Here is a 12,787-nt window from a genome sequence, read left to right as displayed (position 1 = left end):
TTATACCCATGTAATATATTGTACGAGATACATATATCTTCCTAAAGAATACCCCTTTGTGAATGTCCTTCTGCTTCAGATTACAAGCCAAAGCCTGCTAGAAGTTGCTCAGATCAGCCTGGATAAGCCACACAGGAATGATGTACAACTGTTCAGCTCTTCCTTGTCCTCCTGCAGATTGGGGCTCCATCTGTCCAAACTTGTGTTACTTTGGAAGTAGCCTAAGGTACAACGGCAAAAGTTACTATTGTTTCAGAATGAGAGCACGCTTCACAGAAAGATGCACTGCTAAGTACATTGCTTTAGTTGTACCAACATTATTTGTGGTATGGAGAAGCTGAAAGCACACTCTTTGAATGTGCCTCTGCACCCAGTACTGGCACTCAGATATGCACATTGTGCATGCCTTGATATGTTTTGACTCAGGTGTTCTTTCAAATGTTCTCTGTAGTACTTTTTTTTTTTTTTTTCTAGAGAAAGAAGTACCACGACTTACATTTCCATTTAGCTCTAGTCCTCACCTCAGTAGCTTTTTATCACCTGAAAAGCATGTACTCTAGCACAACATTTTCACAATTGTGTAAGTTTTGTCATGGTGTATTCTCGATATAATTTGCTGTATTTTTGGATCTGAAGTGTTGCACAAAGTGAACACATGCTGTATTCAACCAAGCATGCTGCTATTGATTGCTCACATAGGACACCCTCTAATGATAAACCAGTGTTAAATGCAAAAGGCATCAGAGTACACCCTCTATTCACTTTCGTGACCTTCGATATATGGTACCAAATTTACCTCTGGAGATGCATATCAACCTACAGTTCAAAGAGCATAACATCTCTATAGAAACTTCTCATACTTCTGGCAGAGAGGCTGCACTGCTGGAAATAACACACGTCCACCCATTCACTGACAGCAGACACCGAAAGCAAAGAGGCAGCTGATGCGATGCAAAAGAAATTGCTTTGACAACAGAAAACAAAGTGGCTGTGTGGTGCAGCATCCATTGAATTTCGGAAATAACTATACTGACAGATGTCTGATAAGGCAGAATCATTGCTTTCTCCAAAAAAGAATGTGTCCTAGTTTGTGTCCAGTACATGATTTGTGAGGTATGATCTTTAATAGTTATGGATGCCCATCAAAATGTAAAAAACTGTAATGAAAACTGTAGTGAATGACTTTGGTCTTTTAAATGATGTTGATACAAAAAATAGAAAAAAAATTCACTGAGGAGACAAAGAAACCAAACACAACATCCAGATGAGATCCAGCTCCTGCTGCTAGGTGTGTAGCCCATCTGTAAGTAAAGTTATGCATTCTCCAGTTCATCTTACATTCTGGTTTTCATTAAAGAAAATCCTCATCTGCATCACTGATTGTGCGACAACTCATCTGATACATGCTCAAGACTAAGGCTAGGATGGAACCAGAAATTTTGAGAGATCCAAAGCTCACAGGAAAAATGCACAGCAGGTCATTATAACCATGAGATCAAGCTGATAATCTTCTCAGCTTTCCAATGGCTCCGCCACTTGAAATGTTGATTTTATGGGTAAAGTTGGAAGGAAAGTTCCCTTTTATTACTTCTCCAAAACTGGGCCTTTAATCTTAGCCATTTTAGAAATCGAGGTCACAGTACAGGAACTTTAATAGTTATATTGGCAGAGATAAGAATGTAAGCAGGAACAGAGAGAGAGGGCATTGCCATGTTGCTGCCAGCAGCACGGGCTAGATCAGGCATTGCTGCTACTGCCTAACAATCAAATCCTCACTTGGCTGCATCCTTAAACATTTCAGACAAACAATAAAGATAGAATGATATCTCATCAGATTTCATCTGAGGCATATTAAGGACTTAATTTAGTAGTTGGGTAGAGATAGTGATAGGAGGATGGTTGGACTAGATGATCTTATAGGTCCTTTCCAACCTTATGAACTTATGAACTTATGAACTTATATGCAAATCAGTTCAACAAAAATGGAAGGTTTTTGCATCAGGATTGCCTGCGTTTCTCAGGGGATGTAATTACATAAGGATCTACTACAGCATGGGTGAAACACGGAGAGGCATTACACGGCACAGTGTGGGTCCCATGAACAGCAGTGGAGTAAAAATTAAAATAAAATCAAGTCAGGAAAAGTCTAGGAGCTGAGGGAACAGCGTGGAGCTGCATCAAGAGAAGGTCACATTGGGTGTTAGGAAAAGGTTCTGCACTATAGGTTGATGGGCATGGAACAGGCCCCCCCAGGGCAGTGGGCATGGCACCAAGCTAGCAGAGTTCAAAGAGTGTTCAGGCAGAGTTCTCAGACATACAGTTTGGGTGCCAGGAGTTGGAATTGATGATCCTTGTATGTCCCTTCCAACTTGAGATATTTTATGATTCTATGAATAGGGAGAAAATACAACTTCTGCGCGGCAATAAGCATATCAGTATGCTATTGATACTCATTTGGGAACAATACTAAAACAAAAGCATTTGTTTGTGTTACCAATAAAAGAAAGTGCAGCTCATACTACTAAGCCCACAGTAGGGCAAGGAATAAACGCGTTGCAACTCTGGCTGGTGTTTTGTCAGTGCACTGGAGGAAGCACACTAACTCAGGCACAAAATCAGCTTGCCATTGGCAGAGAGAAGCCAAGCAGGCATTCCTCGGCACCCAGTGATCCCACAGAACATCCAGGAGTGGGGTGAAGGGAACCTGCAGGGCGCTGAGGGAATGAGCCCTGGAGGGGACCCTGTTGTGCTGGGAGGTGGAGACAAATGCTGATTGAATAAAGCACAGTTCATAAGACTTTTGTCTTCGCTCCTCATTGTGGGATGGTTGGTTTTGTTATAAAACTTATTAGCATACATGTGGAAGTACTTTGTGGAAGCAGCTTAATCCTAAACAAATGTGAAAATAAGCCTGCATTGTTTCTACGGGCTGATTTACATTAATTATCTTCTACTTTAAAGAAGCTCATTGACTTTTTTTTAATCATTGTTTCTCTGTGGAAAAATTAAGAACAGAACATTTCTCTAAAATGCTGTACATACGAATTTCTTGCATTTCCAACAAAGATATGTTTTCCAAAGGCAGAAAGTCTTGGTTTAAGCCAATGTTACTGCCCCACTGGCTAAACTCAGGCACCTCAGTTTACAATCAGTTACATAAATTACTAGCTTCTTTCTCAAATATGAGACCTTCTGAAAACCAGAAGTATTTTTAGGAAGATGCGTACATATTTAGATGCCTAAACGTAACTACACTGTTAAAAAAAAATTTTACTTTGTTAACCATGATGTTGCTCATTTGCCCACATGAAACACTTCAGGATGGTTTGTGATCTCAGGAAAAGACTAATTCACTCAAATTTAACAAGCAGTGATGCAAGAGATTCAGCCAGGGTACATCTGTAATGGGTGTGCATGGATTTCAGGGTGTATGTCTGACTTTAGCTTCTGCCGTGTGCTTGACCCTTTGCCAGCCACTAGTTCTCTGACCATCCTGCCCTCACTAGCACTCTTCTCTCTTTCAAGTTGTGAAGCAGGGCTGATTTTTTGGCAGACAAATGTGAATACAACCTAGTGCTTAGCTAGAGTGGGCACCTGGGCTCTGCTGCGTCCCTTCCCCTTCCAAAGACAGGCTCCTGTCCCTGTAGGAAAAAAAAAAAAAGAAATGTTCAACTCATATCCTACGTAAGTACATTATCCACTTAATCCACCATTATCTCACAGCTTTATTTCCTACAAAATCCTCATTGAGGAAACACCTCAGATTGCCCCATTTGGAGGAATTTCATTGCCAGACTCTGTACCAGCAGCAGAGTGGAGGCTGTAAGTCTTGGTGCTGCCTTGCCCGGCTAAGCCAACAGTTCCTTACTCTCAGGCAGCTCTGACCAGAGCATTTATCTGGTTCCTTCATCTTGGTGGAAAAAAGTGCGCTTTTTGTTTCAAGACTGCTGTCGATCTCTTTTTTGAGTTGGAGGTCACGGGTTAAGGAGGAAGGTGTATGTCAGTAGTCCTTACCTTGTAACATGAGAAATGAAAGGATCTCACACTGAAGAGGGCAGGCAACTCAGGTAAGGAAAATGGGCTCAGGCTCAGGATCCCGTCATGGTCAAGTCCCGTTAGGACAGCAGGGGACCACTACCTCCCTGCAGCTCCTCTTTGCCAGTGCCTGGCACTGCCTCTGCTGCAAGCCTTCATTGCAAAATAACAACAGGAACATATAAATAAATAGGCAGATCAATAAACAAAGTCATGCTCATCCGTCCCTTTTATATTCAGCAGGCTCTTAAACTGATCTGAGATCATGCTGATAAGTAAAATCAAGATCTGAGACCTCTGGTGAGCAAAACAAGCCTGAAGCAAGCAATATTTGCAACAAGTCCTGGAAGTGTGAGGGTTCAGTAAGGTACCCCTACTGTCTCTCCTTGGCACTTGCTGTATGACTGAAAGGTAAGTGGTAAGCTCAGCAGCTCTGGATCTGTGCTTTCTCTGCACTCGGGAATTCATCCTTGCTAAGCTGCTGCTACCTCTATCAGAAAAACAGACACAATAACACTGGACACATGAATCAGAGAGTTTTTCTTCTTGGAATGTGTATACCCTATACAACCCTTTCAACCCCTCCACTGTGCAATTGTTAATAAATTACAAGATCCAGCTCTCTCTTCTACTTTCTCTAAACCTTATTGTCTCACATCCTCTATCTGAAAACAAAGAGCAGTCATGCCTACAGTTTTCACTACAGAAAGCTTTCTTTTTTTTTTCACTACAGAAAGCTTTCTTTTTTTTTTTTTCTCTCACTTGTATTATATCAGCCATGAGTAAAGAACCAGCATTTTCTTACCAATTTCTAGCTAAAACCTCATTTGTTAATGGATTTTCTTGTTCATTTGAGTTAAAGCACCTCTATGTTTAAACACTTTGAGCATTGAACATAAAAATAGATGTCAATTTCAGAAGTGAACATTTTATTTGTAATACAGGTGATTTTATCATGCACCACAACATTTTTTTCCCTCATAATTTATTAATGTTTTATATAGCTCATCAAAAATGAAGGTTGAGGTCAATAATTGTTGACACATAAGAGAAGAAGAAAAAGGACAAGCAAGGACAAAATCCAGAGGCCTCTACACCAGCAAAAAATAAAAATAAAAATAAATAAGATTATGTTTGCACACTTAGAAAAATAGATATTGCTAAGAAGGTCTAGGGAAAAAAAAAGAAAAAGCTTTAAGGCTTCAGCCACTTCACGTGTGCTTCAGAAAGCATCTGGATTTTTATTAGTATCCCTTTCCATTTATCAGCTTCACTCTGTAGCCTTTGCTTAGCTTTGGTGTTCGGAAGCCCCACTTTCCCGTCAGCGCAGATCACTGAGCACAAGAGCTATTTTCCACTTGGCTCACAGATCCATGCTACGCATTATTGACATGACTGTGTTTAATAATAGTTCCTGCTGATTCTGTTGTGGAAAAACTTACTCTTCATAAACTGTCTAGCATGTGTTGCCAGTGCATGTGTGTATAATTTATTTTTTTTTAAGTGACTCGGGCCCTGATTTAGAAAAAATATACTTGAGCATGTGCTAAAAGCTAAACACGCTAGTTCCCACCTTTATTCAGCAAAGCACTTAAGTATGTGTTGAGTCTGGCTGGCTTCAAAGGGACTTACACACATGCTGAAGTGCTTGTTGATGCAGACCCTTACAACCTGACCCTCTCAGGAATGATTCCGCAGCTCAGATGCTCTCTCCAACCTACCTACATGTCCCTCCCCAGCAGCAAGATTTATGTCTTATGCTACAACAGGCTCATGAATTTACAAGTTGTCACATTTCCACTGGGCAAATATATTGCTTCTTTCAGAAAACTATGCTAAAGATAGGATCAAAAGTACATCTCCATTGCAGTCAGTGATCCACTTAATCTGATTTCTGTGTCACTTTATCCTGCAGCAGAGTGTAAAAAGGAAAACCTTGCTGGTCTCACGTTTGCCATTAAGCAAGTCTGTAATTGCTATGCAAAGAATGCTGATGCCTAGTTTTAACTGCATTGGTTTTTCTCTAACATACAGGGCCACTCTAAATTCCAAAGGTATCGATATCTTTAATAAAACCAGATTCACAAGAGCCATATTTGGGCATGCTGTCCCACTCAGCACACACGTATCACATCAGTAAATATGGCAGTGTGATCCCCATCGCTATTTTTTCAAAGGTGGATATTTATAAAAATAAATAAATCAAAATAAATAAATCAAAAAACTTGATGGGACCTGTGGAGGAGGGTTGAGAGGTGGGAATGGGGACAGTTTGATCATAAGAAGGGTTCCGGATAATAGCCAAACTTAAAATGAAATGTTTTCCATGGCTTGATCTATCTCTCAAGAATAAGGAGTTATTTCAAACAAGTAACAAAAGCCTACTACACTGCACTTGCTTTGTTTCTAAGCTCTTAGTATCATTTACTGGTGTCAGCCTATTAGAACGAATTTTTAAAAACTGCTCTCATTAGAGCTGGAGCTGTCGGGACATGCAGTGAAAGCATGTAATTTTTTTATGCTAGGAAATATAATTCTGTTACAAGCAATAAGCACTACAGCAGCAAATCTGATAGTTCCTTTAAAAAAATCATGTCGACTTATGTGTGCACCCCCTACAGAATGATTTCTCTTTGATTTTTAAATCTATTCAGTCAAAAGTAATTGCAGACACCAGATTCATATAGTTATGGTTGGAATACCTGAGCAAATAAAGCTGCTGTCTCAAGCCACCCCCCAAGTACTAAACAGATATCAAATATGGGTTTAAGTCCACAAAAATAGGCATAATCTGCAACCATAGCAGAATCTGTATCTCCATAAAGATTTATGGGTTCCACATAAAACATATAAGAATAAAAGGACAGACTGAAATTTCAGTAAGCCAGCAAGAAAGATTTCTCTCTTCAGAAAAAAAAAAAAAGAGAGAAAAAAAAGAAAGTAAGAAAATAAGTAAAGTGGATAGCTTCATTTTAATGCACCTTACTATTCCTATGCACAACCTTAGAAACTAAGACTATTTTGTGGGTACTGGGGTGTCCAGACTTCAGGCGCTTCAATGCCCAGCTGCTCAGGATTTTAGAAGAGAGAGGGGTAACTTGGTAACAGCGCTAATAGCTTCCCTGTTATCTCTGTTAGCAAAGCCTGGCCTTCTACTTTATTTTAGCATCTTTCTAAAAAATTCCAACACTTATTAGCAGTGTAGGTCAACAGGAAAATCTAACTGTACAGAGCTAGCAAAGGAAAAGAAACACATAAGTGACAACTCTGTGTGACTGTCTACTTATGTGCATGTACCGTTCATAACAAGATGGTCTTGACACTAAATAGTTCTTTATTGAAACATTTACATACATCAAATTGATTAATTATTCATTTACTTCCAAACTACTTGCTTGAAAGGACTATTTACTTCCCACCCCCATTAATAGAAGCGACCTAATTGAAAGCTATGCTTGTGGCCTTGTGCTTTCTAGGTTTAGAAACAAAACTCCCTTCCCCCTGCTAGATCAAGCATCACAATGTCAAATGCTCTGCAGACATTTCCCTTGGGAATCTGAAAGGCTAATTAGGGTGAGCTTCACCATAAAGAATACAGTTGTTAAAACAGCTTTTGTACACACTAGAGTAATGATTATTCTCTTACACACACGGTGATTTGTTGCTGCAATTTGCTGCCATATATCTCTTAGGAACTAATTCGCGTGTTGTTATTTATTGCACGTATGATTATTAATGATATCTTAGCAACTGCTGGAAGTAACTTATTTCACCTCAGGAAGTCAAGTACTTTAGCTCAATGTTTACAGATCTAAAGAGACATCAATTTTCTGTAGAAAATCAGTTCTCTGTTTGGCCTCCCCCACCTCAACCCAAGAATAATCAAGTAAAGTCTGAACAACATATTTTCATTATCAGAAATTGTTTCATATTGTAAAAATATTTACCATCACAGAATAAGAAAAAAAATGCCTCAGTCGTTTCCTATGGAAAGCAAAAAAAAAAAAAAAAAAAAAAAAGGAGAAGGGGAGAGAGACAATTTTCAACGCTTACAAAGATGAGAGAAAAAATGTTGCACCCAATTTGTACAAAAGGTACCTGCATGAAATATAAGCTCTCAAATAACTTTCAGAATATGCTAGGGAAAGAACAAGTTGGGAGTGCAGATTTTCCATTTAACAATGCTCTTGATATGCAGAAGAATTCAGAAAAAAATAGAAATTTTGAAAGATCACTTACATTTTTCACAATGCCTTTGCTCTCTTTCAAAATTGTTCATGCTTTTGTGACTCTTTGTCTTGATACTCCCCAAATCATTAGTTGTCACTTCCCTGATAATCTATGGAATTGTTGCTGAATCTGCACTAAAACTGAAATCTTCTATCTTGGTGTTTAGTGAAAAAAATGAAATGCAATCACAAAAGACAGATGAACTCATTCTGCCTAATTTTGATCCTATTTGAACATTGAGTTTCAAAGCATGGCCATAAAGCAGGCTGTATTGGAGATGTGCTCCATTTAGAAGAAGCTGTGAAAAATTCATGCAGATGACTCCTGATAAAAAGAAGACCAGCGGGCCAGCCTCTTCTGCACTTGTCTGAAGTCATCCTGCATGTAGCTGAGTCTTGTACAGAACCTTTCCCGGCTGGATAATGGGATGTCCTCTGGAAAATACAGCAGGGTTAACTCTAAACATAAGCTGCCCTTAAATTTACTGATAGCACAAGAAAACAAATGACAACTGTAAATTTTTTAAATGAAAGAAAAAACCTGGGAATTTTATTGATCATCAAAGATAACTCCGCTTTCTAAAATTAGATGTTAAAAGTAGAGTTGAAATACTATCATATATAGTTACATATTAACTTTACATTAAGTAATAACTAGATAGATAGATATCATGGTACCTAAAACACATAGTACTATTTCATTTAATTGAAAAAGACTCATGATTATTTTAGCAAAGATTTCGTTACCAATATCAAATGCTAATACCAGAACAAAGCAAAAAATAGATATCCAGTGTTGTCCAGAAGTGGATTATAAGTTGCAGTATTAATCTCATTTGTATATTAATATCACAATGCAAAATACAGTGATCTCTATTTGACATAACTTCCTTACGATAGTTAATAGAAGCTTATAGTCTTCTTTTCTTTAACACTGAGAGCAGATGAATGATTTGACATCTGCTCCCAAATGCTCTACAAAATAGCTACAAACACCGTATTATTGATTGTTTTTTATTTGCTCTAAAAGTATTATTATCCCATGCTAATCTGAATGTCTCTAAATTTGTAGTAATGTGTCCTAACTGAGAACAGAATTTTCTTTGGTTATAATATAAATCTGCAAGTGTTTGAATGGTTTTTGAATAAAAAGTGGGAAATCGATTGGATATTATTCCAGACTGTGTCTAATTTGTAAGCTTATGGACTTGTAAGGCTTTGCATGAATGATGGCAGCTAGCTCACAAATATATATTTGCATAAATGCGCATGCTGGCAGCATCACAGAAACTCACATACATTTAAGCTAGTACCATGCATATGTTGATAAAGCCTACTTAGCCAACCCATCCTCCTGTTCTGCAAAAAGGTGCATGGCAAGAATAATGCCATGTGGTCAATTATGGTGAAAGTAATGGATGAGAAAAATGTAAGCATTAGCACTTCGACCAAATAAGTACATTTTGGATTCATGGGGTGACACTTTTTCTACACTGATCAAGGCAGAACAGTATTCAGTAACTGAAAAAAGAGAAAAAAATGCAAAGTCTTTTCATGGATGTGTCTCAAAAAGAAAAGGCAACAGATTTGTCAAAACATTTGTTGTGAATTGTTTATCTCCATGCGATGTTTCATGCATTACTTCTTCAGTGTAGTATAAGAATTACATGTGAAGAATTACCCCAAATCTCAAAGGTTTTTCTTTTTTTGCATTCCGATATTTTCATGAGCAAATACTGTGGTTAGACATGCAGATAAAGAGAGCATCTCTGCCTTGCTGCTGTGATGAAGTGTGCAAAACTGCATAATGCTAGAAATCCTAATATATATACATATATATATATATATCTTCCACAGTGAGAGGGAGAAAATAATGACACTTGCTGGAATTTTCTGTGGTTTGAAAGGGCAGTCTTTGACAGCAAGTGGTGTCACAGGGCACACAAACCTGCCTTGTTTCAAGCACTTACATTGAGAAAGAATCTTCTACAATCCCTCTTACTTGAACAACATGCCATGATATTGTCACATTTATGTAGAAAAACATATTGTGTCCATACAACACCTAAGATGATTGGATTTGCATATAATTTCCAGTAGTTTTGTTTCCTTTTTGTTGCTTGTTTTTTGGTGGTGTTTCTGTTATTTTAGTTTGCTTAGTGTTTTTTTGTCATTGTTGTTCCTTTTGTTGTTGTTTTTTTCACATTTAGGACCTATTTTTCTGTTTGTTTTGTTTGTTTTTTTATTTGTTAGCTTTGTTGTTGTTTGGTTTTCTTGTGAATGTTTGTGTTGGTTTTTGTTTTGTTCTTTTTTAAAGAAAAAATAATGTAATGTTAAAATACCAATGAAGTGTATTGTTCCCAAAAGACTCTGTAAAAGATTCCAGGGCTGAGTAACAACAAAAAACCTTGAGGAGTGACTGTCCCAGCATGACTGAGCAGACAAGACTTGAAGAAGAGCAATGAATCCGCATATCTAAAGACAACGAAAATAACATCATATGAAACAAGTGAATATCAGGACTGAAAAGGCTGCAGGAGTTTGCAAGCAGATGTCAAAAAGCATACAAAAAAATGTCAAGAAAAGTATAACAAGCACTGGTTGCAGAGATTAGGGTGCTAAATATATGCATGATGAGCACAACGTACTAGGGCTTACTGTCCTAGAAGCTGCTTTGCAAGCAACACTGTGAAAAAAATGCCAAACTCTCACTGCCACCACCACCAAAAAGAAATTAGTGAACAATGTCTATAGATAATCTTGGAGTCTGAACATAAACAGGAACACTAGGCAAAAAAATCATGGCTCCAAAATGTCTCTGGAAAATCTCAGTTTATGTATTATCAGAGCCTGAGCCAGTTCTACTGCACTGTAAGGAAGAAGAACAAATAGGCAACAATTTATAATGGAAAACAGAAAATAATTAAGGTGAACTCTGAATTTTTGAGATAGTTTCTTAAAAGTGTGAATACAAAAACAGGGTTTTGGAAGTATCATGTGGTCACCATGGCAGGCAATGGCCAATTTGATGCGAGGGCATTGATAGGGCAGCAAGGGAGGGATGCACTCACTGTAACCCTCTCAAGGCACTCAGCTGGCCAGTACCTCATACCTTAGAAAATCATCATGATGCAGAGAAAGCTTTCAGTTTCAGATTTTCTACTTAATTTGCAGTGACTCATCTTTGTTTGTTTATGGCCACTGATGTATGTTTGGCTAATAGAAAGCCGATGCTTCATCTCATGTGTAGAGAGCTCATGCTTCATTTCAAAACTGCCTTATAATGGTCAGTCTCAGCATGACATTTTTGTTTAACTAGTGTACTTGGCACTGCGATCATTGTATGGAAACATTGATTCCAAGTCATCCATAAAATGTAGCACACCGTTCTACAGGCTGTCTATAAAACAACTGTAGACTTCCCGTTCAGTACTGCACACTGCTAATTAAGAACCTGATTATGTATTCCACTGATTTGAAAAACAGCACAAGTATGAAATATAAATAAATATATATAGCCCCTGTACAGAGAAATTGTTTCCACTGAGACACAATATATGTGAAGACAGTACTGTACCAGTATTGTACCGTGAAGTCTACCAGCAATTACACACCTGACCAAGCAAGTATGTGTTGTTACCAGGCAGTTTGCATCCTTAAAGTTAGCTCTGATGAATCTGTGGATAGCTTTCATCAGCATCAAATAAATGTACAAGCGCAGCTTTAAAAGTAATGCCTCCTATTTTATGATGTTGGCCCATGACATCAGAGGCAGATGTTGGGGGTATGGCAGTAGAGAATTAACCTTCTCACCTATACTCTGTTACATGTTGTTGCTGTGTGACAGATGGCAGCAGAGGGGCATTCTGACAGAGTGGCATCTGATATGAAAGTAAGGATGAAGCGAAGGTGTGTCACTGAATCCCTCCGTGCAGAAAAAATGTCATCAATATTTGCTGAACGTTTATGGAAAGCAAACACTGGACATGAGCACAGTGAGGTGGTGGGTGGTGTGTTTCAACAGTGGTGACAGTGATGTGAAAGACAAACCATGTTCTAGAATGCCATGCACGTCTGTCACAACACAAAAAGAAGAGTGTCTTGATCACTTCATACATCCAAATCAGCAACTTATGATGACTGTTGAAGAATAGTGTTTTGTAGCAAACCATTTGCTGTATCAAATAGTGTTATTGTGCTATTTTTTGCAGTTTCCACAGAAATAAATAGAAGTGTTAATTTTGTAGTGACCTAAGAAAAGTAGAGACCACCTGATGAGTAAGCAAAACTGATCTGTGTTAAATAGTCATGGATTACAGACAATGGATCGTTACCACCTCTTAGTTGCTTTAAGTTGTCACAAACCAGATGAGTTCATGCCTTTAAACCTAAAATGGTGGCTGTCAAAGTATATGTCAGTCACTTCAGTTTAACCTCTCCAGTCTTTGGGTGAGTTCATCATTCAAATGCTTGTATCTTTTCAGGGGCTTACAGGAATAAAATTCACTGAGTTGTGGCTGAAA

This window comes from Cyrtonyx montezumae, unplaced genomic scaffold (genome assembly GCF_038088225.1).
Source record: "Cyrtonyx montezumae isolate F1298 unplaced genomic scaffold, pur_monq_1.0 scaffold_116, whole genome shotgun sequence".
Lineage (NCBI taxonomy): Eukaryota > Metazoa > Chordata > Aves > Galliformes > Odontophoridae > Cyrtonyx > Cyrtonyx montezumae.
Note: the sequence above shows the minus strand (reverse complement) of the source record.